Raw genomic sequence first — 14,498 nt, forward strand, 5'->3', positions numbered from 1 at the left:
TGTGCGGGACTCAAAAGTCAGTTTGAACTGCAAGGCCGGTGGTTCAAGCTCACTAGCTGCTTCTCAGAAACCTTAAACAGGGTCACTACGGGTTGGAACTGACTCAATAACATTTACCAACACCCTTCTGAAATCATCCTCACAACAATTACTATGTTTGAATGCATTGTTGCAGCCATCTCAGAGGATCTTCCTCTTTTAAGATGACCCTCTACTTTTCCCTGCATGATTTCCCTCCTGATAACCTGTACAAATTAAGTGTGGCAAAGTCTAGCCATCCTCACTTCCTCCAAGAGAGATTTGTTTGTTCTTTTGTAAATCCATGGTGTTTTCAATATTCTCTGATAAACCATAATTCAAAGGTATCAATTTTCTTTCAGTCTTCTTGATTCATAGTTCAGCTTTCACATGCATATGAGGTGATTTAAAATACCATGGCATATGTTAATTGTTTCAGTCCTCAAAGTGACATCTTTGCTTTGTAACACTAATGAGGTATTTTAAAGCAGATTTGCTAAATCCAAAATGACCTTTGCTTTTCTTGCCTGTCATTTCCATGGACTTGTGGATTCCAATTAAAATGAAATCCTTGACAACTTCAATACTTTCTCCATTTATCATTGATGTTATTTATTTGTCCAGTTGAGAGGATTTTTGTCTCCTGAATACTGAGGTGCAATCCATACTGAAAACTGTAGTCATTGATCTTCATCAGTAAGAGCTTCACGTTCTCTTTGCTTTAACCAAGCATGGTTGAGTCAGCTGCATAATATAGGTTGCTAATGAGTATTCCTGTAATCCTGATACTCCATTTTTCTTCATATAGTCCATCTTAGATTATTTGGCGAAAGAGTAAACCTTTATGCACACTTTTCATAATTTTAAGCCACATGGTATTCCTTGTTCTGTTCAAATGACTGACTGCCTCTTGGTCTATGTGAAGGTTCCTCATGAGCATAATTCAGTGTTCTAGAATTACCATACTTCAAAATGCTACAATTTGTTATAATCCAAACTGTCAATTGGAATCCTGGTATGGCAATGTGGGTTAATGCGCTAGACTGAAAGGTCGGTTTGAACTGCAAGGTTGGCAGTTCAGACTCACCAGGTTCTCCTAGGAAACCATATACAGGGTTACTATGAGTCGGAACAGACATGACGTCACTTCGCAACAATAGCAAAACAGTCAATGCCTTTGCAAAGACTAGAGAAAAACAGATAAATAATGTTGAATATTCTCTTTCTTCAAAGAAGATCCATCTGATATTAGCAAAGATATTCTTTTTTCCACTCCATTTTCTGAATCTAGTTTCAATTTCTGGTAGTTAGTTCCCTGTCAATGTATTACTGCAATCATTTTAAAGATTGTTTTCAGCAAAATTTTATGTTTGTTTGGTAATAATAATATAATTCATAATTTCTACATTCTGTTGGGTAGCTTTTTTGGAATGGGCACAAATATGGATCTTATCCAGTCATTTGTCTAGGGAGCTCTCTTACAAATATCTTGGCATAGACGAAGGAGTGCTTCCAGCATTGCCTCTGTTAATTGAAATATTCCAATTAGTATTCCGTCAATTCCTGGAGCCTTGTTTTCATGCAATTCCCTCAGAGCAGCTTGGACTTTTTCCTTCAATATCATTGGTTATTTATCACATGTTTCATTATAAAATGGTTGAACATAAACCATTCTTTTGATAGAGTGACCCTGTGTATTCCTTCATTTCTTTTGATGTTAACTGTGCCATTTAATATCTTTACCATTTGTAGTTGTTGTTAGGTACCATCAAGTCAGTAATGCTGCCACTTTGTCGATCCATTACCCTTGGGGTATTCCTCTTTTTTCTGTGACCCTCCAGAAACACATGATATCCTTCTCCAGTGATTGGTCCCTCCTGACAATATGTCTGAAGTATGAGAGACGAAGTTTGGCCATCTTGGCCTCCAAGGAGCACTCTGGCTGCACATCTTCCAACACAAATCTGTTGGTTTTTTTGGCAGCCCATGGCACTTTCAATATTCTCCTCCAACACCATAACTCAAAAGCATCAATTCTTATATGGTGTTCCTTATGCATTGTCCAGCTTTTCCATGCATATGAGGTTATTGAAAATACCATGGCTTGGGTCAGGCATGCCTTAGTCCTCAAGTTGACTTCTTTGTTCTTCAACACTTTAAAAACGTCATGCACAGCAGATTTCCCTAATGCAATACATTGTTTGATTTCTCAACTTCTGCTTCCGTGATTGTTGATAGTTGATCCAAAGAGAATGAAGTCCTTGACAACTTCAATCTTTTCTCCATTGATAAGAATGTTGTTTATTGTTCAAAAGGTGAGGATTTTTGTTTTCTTTTCATTGAGATGCAATCCTTACCTAAGGCTGTGCTCTTTGATCTTCATCAGTAACTATTTTAAGTCTTCTTCACTTTCAGCAAGCAAGGTTGTATCATCTGCATATTGCAGGTTGTTAATGATCCTTCCTACAATCCTGATGCCACGTTTTTCTTCATATAACCAAACGTGTTGGATTTGCTCAGCATACAGGTTGAATAAGTATGGTGAAAAAAATACAACCCAGACACACACCTTTCTTAATTTTAAACCATTCAGTGTTTACATTTTCTGTTCAAACGCCTGCTTCTTGGTCCAGGTACAGATTCCTCATGAGCACAATTAGGTGTTCCAGAATACTCATATGTCCCAATGTTGTCCATAGCTTGTCATGATCCACACAATCAAAAGCTTTTGCGTAGTTAATAAAACACAGATAAACATCTTTCTGATATTCTCTGCTTTCAGCCAAGATCAATCAGACATCAGCAATGATATCCCTCAATCCACAGCCTCTTCTGAATCCGACTTGAACCTTTGAAAGTTCTCTGTCAATGCGTACTTATAACTGTTTCCGTATTACTTTTAGTAAAACTTTATTCGCATGGGATATCAAAGAGATTGTCCGATGCTTTCCACATTCCATTGGGAATAGCCAAAAATATGGATCTCTTCCAATCAATCAGCTCGATAGTTGTCTTCCAAATTTCTTGGCAGAGATGAATGAGTGCCTCCTGTGTCGCCTCATTTTCTTGAAATATTTCAATTTTTATTCCATCAATTCCTGGTGCGTTGCTCTTTGTCAATTCCTTCAATGCACCTTGGACTTCTTCCTTCAGTATCATTGGCTCTTGATCATATGTTACCTCTTGAAACAGTTGAACATCAACCAACTTTTTTTTTTGATACACTGACTCTGTGTTTTCCTTCCATTTTCTTTTGATGCTTTCTGCATCATTTAATAGCTTGACCAGAGACTCCTTCAATAATGAAAGTTGAGGTTTGAATTTTTTCTTCAGTTCCCCCAGCTTGAGAAATGCTGACTATGTTCTTTTATGGTTTTCTGATTCCAGATCTTTGCACATTTTGTTGTAATATTTGGCTCCATCTTCTCCAGCTGATCTTTGAAATTTCTGTTCAGCTTTTGTACCTCCGTATTTCTGCCATTTGCTTTAGCATCTCTACACTGGAGAACAAGTTTCAGTGTCTCTTCTGACATCCATTTTGAGCTTTTCCTTCTTTCTTGTCTTCTTAATGACTTTTTGCTTTCTACCTGTATGATGTTCTTGATGTCATCCCACAACTCTACTGGTCTTCGGTCTTTAGTGTTTAATGTATCAACTCTGTTCTTCAGATAATCTTTAAATTCAGGTGGGATATATTCAAGGTCATATTTTGCCTCTCGTGGACTTGTTTTCATTTTCTTCGGCTTCAGTTTGAATTTGCTTCTGAGCAATTGTTGGTCTGTTCAACAATATGTCCCTGGCCTTGTTTTGACTGTATAGAGCTTTTCTATCATCTCTTTCTGCAGATGTAGTCAATTTGATTTCTCTGTATTCCATCTGGTGAGGTCCATGTGTATAGTCATCTTTTATTCTGTCTAAAGAAGGTATTTGAAATGAACAAATCATTGATTTTGCTAATTATATCATGTGATCTCCATCATCACTTCTATTACAAAGGCCATATTTTCCATGTACTGATTCTTCCTCTTTGCTCCCAACTTTACATTCCAATCACCAGTAATGATCAATATATCTTGATTGAATGTGTGATCAATTTCAGATTGTAGAAGTTGGTAGAATTCTTCTAATTCATCCTCACTGACTTTAGTGTTTGGTTTGTAGATTTGAACAATAGTGGTATTAATTGGCCTTCCCTGTAGGTGCATGGATATTATCCTATCACAAACAGCATTGTACCTCATGACTGATCTGGATATGTTATTTTTGATAATGACTGCAATACCATTCCTCTTCAATTTGTCATTCAGGCATAGTAAACCATGTGGTTGTCTGATTCAAAATGGCCAATACCTGTCCATTTCAGCTCACTAATGCCTAATATATCGATGTTTATGCATTCTGTTTCATTTTTGACAACTTATAATTTTACTAGATTCATAATTTGTACATTCCATGTTCTGATTATTAATGGATGTTTACTTTTTTTTTTTCTTCATTTTGAGTTGTGCCCCATCAGCAAATGAAGGTCCTGAGTGCTTTACTCCCACAGGCTTTACTCCATTTGTGTCATCACAGTCAACTCTTCTTTGAGGAGACAGCTCGTCCCCCAGTTGCATTTTGAGTGCCTTCCAACCTGAGGGGCTCATTTTCAAGCACTATATCTGACAGTGTTTCTCTACTATTCATAGGTTTTCAGTGACTAAATATTTGTAAGTAGTTCATCACTCCTTCTTCCTAGTCTGCCTTCATGTGGAAGCTCATCTGAAACCTGCCCACCATGGGTGGCCCTGCTGTTATTTAAAGTACCAATGGCATAGCTTCCAGAATCACAGCAACTCACAAGCCACCACAGTACGACAAACTGACAGATGTGTGGTGGATTTTTACCTCACATATATCTTCAATATAACAACTTGGAGATTGAAATTGTTTTTCAGTGCTTAAGCTTGATAATTGTCTTCCTTTAGCTTTTCTAACTCCAGGTCTGTGCACATTTCTTTATAATATTTGATCATCTCAATGTGCTCTTCTAAATCTTTTGGTCAGCTATATCATTTTTTCCAGTTGTTTTAGCTACTCAGATATTCGAGACCAAGTTTCAGAATCTCTGCTGACATCCATTTTGGCCTTTTCTTACTTTTCAGTGTTTTTAATGAACTTTTGCTTTCTTCAGGTATGATGTCCCTAATGTCTCATTTGGACTTCAGTCATTAGTATTCATTGCATCAAATCTATTCAATAAATATACTATAAATTCATATGAAAAATATTAAAAGTTATATTTTGATTCCTGTAAACTTGTTTTAATTTTCTTTGGTTTCAACCTGAACTTTCATAAGAGCAATTAATGGTCTGTTCTGCAATCAGTCCCTGACCTTGTCTTAACTAATGGTATTGAGCATCTACTTAATCTTTTTCCAAAGATATAGTCTATTTGATTCCTCTGTATTCCATTTGGTGAGGTCTACTTGTATTGTTGTTGTTAAATGCCATTGAGTTGATTCCATCCCATAAGTGACTCTGTACAAGGTTTCCAAGGAACAGCTCATGAGCTTGAACTGCCGACCTTCCAGTTCAAGTGGCTTTGCAGTTTGATGCATTCACCCACAGCACCACACCAGGACCTTTATTTATTTATTTATTTATTTGATTAAAGTTATTTACAATGAAAAAGTCATGTGTCTTTCAAAATTCTATCATGCAATTTCCAGTGTCATTTCTATCACTAACATGAAATATCCAACTACCAAACCTTCTTTTAGTCATCATGTGAGTATATAGGATAAGTACTAGACTGCTAGTCATAAGGTTGGGGGGTTCAAACACACCAACATTTCCTTGGAAACTCTATACAGGGTTGCTATGAGTTAGATCCAACTTGAAGGAACTTGACAACACAACAGTCCTTTGTTTCCAACTTCCATTTTCTAATCACCAGTGCATCTTTATTGCAAGTTTTATGAATTTAAATGGCAGAAATTGGTAAACATCTTCCATTACTTCATCATTGGCATTAATGGTTGGTGTGTACATTGGAACAATATTTGTATTACCTGGTCTTACCCGTCAGCTTATGTCACTAACAGACTGGAATTCAGGGTAGATCTTAAAATATTCTAAATTAATTGTATTACATCTATTACTGTTCAAATTATCTACTTAAATTATCTGGACACTTGTGCCTCCTTAAGAAGAAATAAAGTCTATGCACACAGAAATTAATAAATGTAATTTTGCCTGTATGCACCAGTCTTAGGAAGCTAAGCATAGACTCTGCATTGATAAAATTTAGGGTTGGATACTCATCTAGGATAATATAATTATGTTTATTTAAAGCATCATGTGAGAATATATATATATAAATGAATCATTAAAATAAAATTAATTAATTCTATAAAAAATGAGCAGATAAAAGTTGCTCTAACAAGAAAATATTGACATTGTATCAGAATCATAAAACATTTCAACAACACTAAAAGATAGTAATGACAAAGTATTTTAACCTATATCTTCATTATAAAAATTTATTTATTACATTCTGTGCAAATATTCTCTAGTTCATATCCTTGCTAATGAAAGGTGTATCATTCTGTATTATTTTATTTCTTGTTGATAAGTAGAAACTCATTAGAGCAACTGTTAGATAATTATTTCTGATTTCACATTGTAATTTATCATTAGAAATAATGAGAGATTTGCTGATCATGGAAACAGTATGCCAACATTTAATGACCACATTAAATGCAGCTCAGCAAAAGTTCATGAGATTTAATTTCTGCATTCTTCCTTTCATAATCTCATATTTGAAAACTACAGATCCATATACATTGACAAATGAGAAAATGATATTCTTATTTTATGCTAACTAAAATTGTATAATATTGTGGTAGTAGTAGTTTGCTAAACATACTAACCTCTTAACATTGCTCACTTCTAGTCCAGAATCCTATTATTTTCAGCAGTAGGGACAGTACTTTAGGAGTACAACATTACACATTTTCAGGTGCCAGTGTTACTTTTTACTTAAGCAATAAACAGAGATAGCTGAATGAGTGCAGGTGAGCCAACAGAAGAAAATAACAAATGTAATTGCTTCTGTTATCGCTTACCATTATGATCAAGATATTCCCAAGTATTTTACTTACAATTGTGATTAACCAACTAAGTTCCTATCAGAGAAGCTACCTAGCTACTTTTGTTGAATAAATAGAAGCCTTAAAAGGATTCTTTCAGGTAATTTTTTTTTTTTTTTTTTATTGACTAATTGTTTTAACTTTACTCTTTTTGTTTAGCTTAAGGAGCTCTGGTAGCTTAGTGGTTACAAAACAGGCTGCGAGCCTCAAGGTCAGTAGTTCGAAACTACCAGCTGTTCCGCAGGAGAAAGATAATGGTTTCTGCTTCCGTAAAGATTTACAGCCTCAGAAACCTTGTACAGGGTCGCTGTGAGTCGGAACTGACTCCATGGCACATAACCACCACTTACTATGGGGAAACTGCTTAAATGTAAGGTGACAAACTGTGGCTTTGTAAATAGGACTTTATTTACTTCATCAGTGATATGAAAAGGTCCTAAAAATATAGTTTGCTAAGACAGAAAAATGAGGTTCCTGGTGTGACATTGTAGGATAAGCACTGGTCAGTTTGAACCACACAGTTAGCAGTTGGCACCTACCAACTGCTCCTCAGAAACCCTATAGAGGGTCGCTATGATTCAGAACTGACTCGATGGTACATAACAACAATGAGAAAAAATAAATAAACTATATATTGAGTACAATATCATATGCCTTATGTGGTAAATGCTTTCACATATGGTATATCAGTGTTTTTTAAAGCCCATTTATATATAAAAATATCAAAACTCAGAAGGGATAAATAATGAGGTCAATGTATCAGAGCTAATAAATAGCAAAGTAAAGTGCCTATTTGATTGTGGAGATCATATTCTTATTATTCTGTAATTTATAAACTAGGCATACTTTGTTACAAGTAAAAACTAAATGCTAGAAAAGGGCACCTTATTTGGTAAAGTAGAGGGCCAATAAAAATTAGGGAAGCTTTCAATGAGTTGGAATGATACACTAGCTGCAAAATTGGACTCAAGCAAAACAATGATCATAAGGATGAAACAGGACCGAACAATGTTTCATTCTGGTATACATAAGTCAGAGCCAATAATTTAAAAAAAAAAGGTATATAAAAAATTAAATGTGTATCTATTCATTGTAGCTTTAAACATTATTCTATTCATTATACACAAAGTAGATCTAATTATTTTAACTACCTCTAAATTTCTTTAAAATAGCATAGCTGTATAAGGTTCAATGAACAATTCAGGTTCCAGCCATATTTAACAGAATCTTTTTATTGGTTTTTAGATTTGCAGTGTTATTTAAGTACCATAGTAGTTACCATTCTAGTTCATGGTAATTACATTGTTTTACTATGCAGTTCTTGAAGTACTTCACACAGGTTATTGTTTCTGCAATTTTATCTTACACAAATTACCTTACAACTCATTTTAAATTAAGTCAATACTGATAATTACCATATATTTACATAACCATTGACTATGTGTGATTTGAAGTAGGATTACCCAAAGTTGTTTCATACCCCCCAAAATATAATATATTTCTTATATTATTTCTGAAAGTAAAATTAACCAAATATCAATTGACAGGTTCTTTTATACTCTTTAAGTAAATGTTTGATCCATATTCATTTTAACATTGTGTTTTCAAATGAGTTCAGAAAATCTGGATATTAATGTAGCCACAATAGCTCTACCAGGTGTTGGCTAAGTATCTCAATTCATAAAATAGCTACAGGAATGCACTTCTTTAAAACCATTTTGAGTAGTAATAAATTATGTACATTTAACAAATTACTACGAAATGATTAAAATAGTACCTTAGTTTAAAGAAAACTTTTTTTGAATTTAGGAGTTAACTATAAATTAATCAAGTGTACCCAGTGATTAATTAACAAAAGATATGGAGGTGCTAATTATGCCACTAGGGAACTGTAAATTTGGGTCTGCACATGCTTTGAAGTTCTGTTCAAAGGAAGGGATGTGGAAAATATTTGTATGCTATACAAGCTCTAGCATAGGTCTGATGATAATATAACAGGAGCACTGCTAAAATTTTATCCAACCTTTCCCATGTTGTTCCTAGAAAAGTAGTTTTCAAAAAGTTTAATTCCATCAGTTGTATTGTAAAATGGACACATCAATTTAAATAACTATTAACTCTTAATTACCTCTTAAGATTTAGAAAATGTATAAATCAGCTTTGCTAATAAAATAATTGTTGAAGAATATGCTTTGTGACCCACATTGCTCTACTATCTTAGTTACTTGATGGTTATTTCAATCATAATAAAATATGAAAACCTGAGTTCTTTGAGTTTTAAACATTATGGACATAGTTGTAAAAGGAATATTAAAAATTAAAATATAACAATATAGACTTAAAAAGGATTTTATTTGTTTTCCTAGAAACAGATGAGGCCCCAACTCATTTTTCATCAAATGACGTATTACATTAGCCAAATCTGCTGCACAAGACCTTTTTAAAGTGTTGAAGAGCAAAGATAGCAGCTTGAAGACTAAGGTGTGCCTGACCCAAGCCATAGTATTTCCATTAACCTCTTATGCATGTGAAAGCTGGACAGTGAATAAGGAAGACCGTCCCAGAATTGACACTTTTGAGTTATGGTGTTGGAGGAGAATATTGAAAGTGCCATGGGCTGCCAAAATAACCAACAGATCTGTGTTGGAAGAGGTGCAGCCAGAGTGCTCCTTGGAGGCCAGGATGGCCAAACTTCATCTCTCATACTTCAGACATATTGTCAGGATGGAGCAGTCTCTGGAGAAGGATATCATGTTTGGTAGGGTGGAGGGTCAGAGAAAAAGAGGAAGACCCCCAACGAGATGGATTGGCAAAGTGGCAGCATCAATGGGCTCAAGTGTGGCAACGATAGTGAGGTTGGCCCAGGATCAGGCACTGTTCGTTCTGCTGTGCATAAGGTTACTATGAGTTGGTACCAACTCGATGACACCTAACAACAACAACCTTACTGAAATTGGAATCCTTGACTTGTCTGCAGGATCCTGGCAGCTAATATTCTAATAATTTATAAAGTCATTGTGTGGTGCTGCAGGGAAAGGCACCAGACCACAAGGTCTGTGGTTCAAACTCACCAGTTGCTTCTTGGAGACCTTATGTTATTGTTGTTAAGTGCTGTCAAGTCAGTTCTGATCCATAGAGACCCTGCATATAGGGTTTCCAAGGAGTGGCTGGTGAGCTTCAACCATCAAACTTGTGGTTCAAACCGACTTTGCAGTCCAGTGCATTGAACCACACCAGGTCTCTTGGAAATGCTATACAGGGTCACTATTAGTCAGAACTGACTTGATGACATTTAACAACAACAATATGCCTTAGTAAAGTTAAAGACAATTCCAGGTAAACCTTTCCTAAATTCCTCATTAATTCCAACACAGAAAACAAGGTACACATACATAAAAAACCTATACCATTTTATCTGTAACCTATATTAATTTACTTTGCAAACTAAGTCCTTTTGGTTTTTGTAACCATATAACAAAACTTTTCAAGCTTAATGGTAAATGTACTGGCAAACCAGCTGTCTGTTCTCAGAAGTAAACAATGCATCCATTTCCTATGGCAGCTATAAGAAATTAGCACAATTTCGTGGTTCAAAATAACATAAGTTTAAGGATTTGGAAATAAGAGGTCTAAGATGGATTTGTAGCACTGTGTTCTTTTTGGAGACTAGTGTAGAATCCATTCCTTTGCCTTTTCAATTTTCTAGATGTCACTTACATTCATGGCCCTTCCTTCATCTTCAAAGCCACTTGTATAGTATCTTTCCCACTCTTAGCTGCTTCTTCCCCCTAATAAGAACCCTGTGATTATACAAGCATAATCCTGGTGTCTTAGGTATCTAGGATTGCCAGATAGGTAGACCAGAAATAACACAAATGCATGGCTTTAACAAATAGAAAACTATTTTTTTCATAATTTAGGAGGCTAGAAGTTCAAATTCTAGGGGAAGGCTTTCTTTTTCTACTGGCTCAGGAAGAAAGTTCTTTTTTTCTTTTGAGGTTCTCTGCTCCTGGTATGGCATCTCTCTTCTCTCATCTCTGCTTGTTTTGCTTGCTTATTTAATCTCTATTATACATCATAAGAGATTGACTTTCAAGATGCTTTGCTAAGCCTGCATCATTAACATAACAATGACAGCCCATTCCCAAAAGGAATGCTACCCACCCGCATAGAGATTAGCATTCACAACCCATATTTTCGGGAGACACAATTCAATCCTTAACATTATGGTATGGGAAAAAACCACTTTATCGAAAACAGGATTTATTCATTCTTCTCAAATTAGCCACATCCATTTCTGTGTCAGAGTCTTGGTGTGGCACTACAGGCTAATGCGCTGGTCTCCAAGGTTGTTTTGAACTGCAAGATTGGCAGTTCAAGCTCACCAGCCACTCCTTGGAATCCCTACACATGGTCCCTATCAGTAGGAACTGACTCAACTGCACTTAACATCAACATCTCTGTGTCATGTAGTGATGCACTGTGGGCCAGGTGTAAACAGAGGTGTCTCTCTCTCTCTCACTTTCTCAGTAGGTATACCATCATGTCAGGTCAGGCCTGACTATGTTCAGTTTGTCTCTTTCTCTCTCTTACTTTCTTCATGGATTTTTGTGGCTGGGTCTTACCCCCTGTGCTTGCTGGCTTAATTGTCAACCAGCAGCTTTAAGACTGTCCTAGGACAATGCTAGTGTTAGGCCAGCATTATGGCAGCTCTTGAGACAAAACCACATCATGGACAATCCCCGTATGGTATATGACCTCCTATCAGTGATGTCCAGTCCACTCTGTTTCACAACAATAACCATGATTCCAACATATGCCAATCCCATGTATGTGACAGTAGAACTGTGGGTTTTCAGTTGGTCATGTTGTCTACCTTAAATTGCTAGACTATTCTTTTAAGGTACTTCTAGGAGGATTTGATCTACCACACTTTTATATAGCAGCCTCGTGCTGTAACACTGAGGCAAAGCCCCCATAATAAATGAGATGAATGTTTCTGAAATATTTCAAGCATAATGCTGCTCTTGCTGTTGTTTTGTGCTTTTGAGTCGGTTCTAACACATGGCCACCCTGTATTGCGTTTTCAAGAGTGGCTGGAGAGTTCAAACTATTGACCTGTGGTTACCAGTCCAGTGCTTATTCTACAGTGTCATCTCATAATATACTTAAATTGTTTTAGTTCCCCATTAGCCCCATTTACCTCCATTCTCTAAAGCAGTTTTATGGACACTGAACAATAAAGTTACCGAAATTCTGGTGCAGATTTTAAGTTAACTTTAAAATATTTTGTAAAAACCGTAATTTAAAAATAGAAATTTGTTTTCATTACTAAGAATATAACTTGCCTATCGGAGTTCTGAAGGTAGTGTAGTGGTTACGAATCAGGCTGCGAACCCCAAGGGCAGGAGTTTGTAACTACCAGCTGTTCCTTGGCATAAAGATGAGGCTTTCTGCTACCATAAAGATTTACAGCCTCTGAAACCCTGGACAGGGTCACTATGAGTTGGAGCTGATTCCATGGCACATGACCACCACCATAGGAGTCCGGATGTGGTGCTGTGGCTAATGCGTCAGACTGCAAAGTCATTTGAACTGTAAGGTCAGTGGTTCAATCTCACCAGCTGCTACTTGGAAACACTATATAGGGTCGCTATGGGTCGGAATAGACTAGATGGCACTTAACAACAACATAGGAACAATAGATGGACTCCTGTTGAGGCGCTGTAGGATCAGTACTGGGCAGCAATCCACAAGGTCAGCAGTTCAAACCCACTAGCTGCTCTTTGGCAATCCTATACAGAGTCACTATGAGTCAGAACAAATTCAAAAGAACAATGACACAGGGGTAGTATTTATTTTCCTTAGTATCGTCCTTTAAATTTTATTTATATTTACTTTATTATAGCAATTTAATGAAACTAAGATCTGAAATTGTCACGGACTTCATTCTTCTTGGATCAACTATCAACACGCATGGAAGCAGCAGTCAAGAAATCAAATGATGCATTACATTAGGAAAATCTGCTGCACAAGACCTTTTTAAAGTGTTGAAGATCAAAGATGTCAGCTTGAGGACTAAGGTGTGCCTGAGTCAAGCCATGGTGTTTTCAATAACCTCATATGCATGTGAAAGCTGGACAGTGAATAAGGAAGATCATAGAAGAATTGATGCTTTTAACTTATGGTGTTGGAGGAGAATATTGAAAGTGCCATGGGCTGCCAAAAGTACCAATAGATCCGTTTTGGAGGAAGCGCAGCCAGAGTGCTCCTTGGAGGACAGGATGGCCAAACTTTGCCTCTCATACTTCGGACATATTGTCAGGAGGGACCAGTCGCTGGAGAAGTATATCATGTTTGGTAAGGTGGAGGGTCAGAGAAAAAGAGGACGACCCCCAATGAGATGGATTGGCCCAAGTGGCAGCATTGATGGGCTCAAGCATGGCAACAATTGTGAGGTTGGCCCAGGATCGGGCAGTGTTTCGTTCTGTTGTGCATAGGGTCGCTATGGGTTGGTACCAACTTGATGTCACCTAACAACAACAACAACAATATCTGGTATACAGTCAAATCCCATTTTTTAATGGATAATGTATAATTAAATTGAAAAACATTAATGTTATATAAAACATGCATTTATCATTACTTGAAAGTTACAGTAATTCTTTTAGCTTTGAAAAAATGTTTTCAAATAGTTTCCTAGTTTTATATGGATAACACACTTTTCTATTTTTTTAATCTTTGCAGTTTACCAATGTAAATCAACTCAATTACTCTCAATCATTAATAATTGCTGTTTACTGCCCTTTCATGCCCCTTATTTTTGTGAAAAGGAACACTGGTTGCATTTTGGTTATGATTTGGGCTGCAAACCTCAAAATCAGCAGTTCAAAACTACCAGCCCTTCTGAAAGAGAAAGATGAGGCTTTCTATTCCTGTAAAGATTTACAACCTCGGAAACCCTCTGCAGGGTCACTATGAGTCGGAACTGACTCCATGGCATATCACTATCACCACCATTTATGTGGCATGCTATGAAGGGGAAAGAAAAGAACTCTATATTTTAAAAAAATTTTAATTTTCATAAAAATTAGAATGTATATTTGCAACTTATTCAAAGAAATAAATTTGTTCTTTGAAAACTAGAATTGCCCCTTTTTACATTTCCACCCCTTGTATATGTTCTGCTTCTTGCTTCTTAATCAAAGACCAGTTACCTTTGGAGCTGCCTGGAAGATGGCAGACTAACACTATTTCTCCTGACTATTGAGAAGAAAATGTATTTTATTGTAGTGTAATGTTTCAGGCATTTGACAGCCTATACTATGTCACTCTAAAAAAAAAAAA

This window comes from Chrysochloris asiatica, unplaced genomic scaffold, assembly GCF_000296735.1.
Source record: "Chrysochloris asiatica unplaced genomic scaffold, ChrAsi1.0 scaffold00045, whole genome shotgun sequence".
Lineage (NCBI taxonomy): Eukaryota > Metazoa > Chordata > Mammalia > Afrosoricida > Chrysochloridae > Chrysochloris > Chrysochloris asiatica.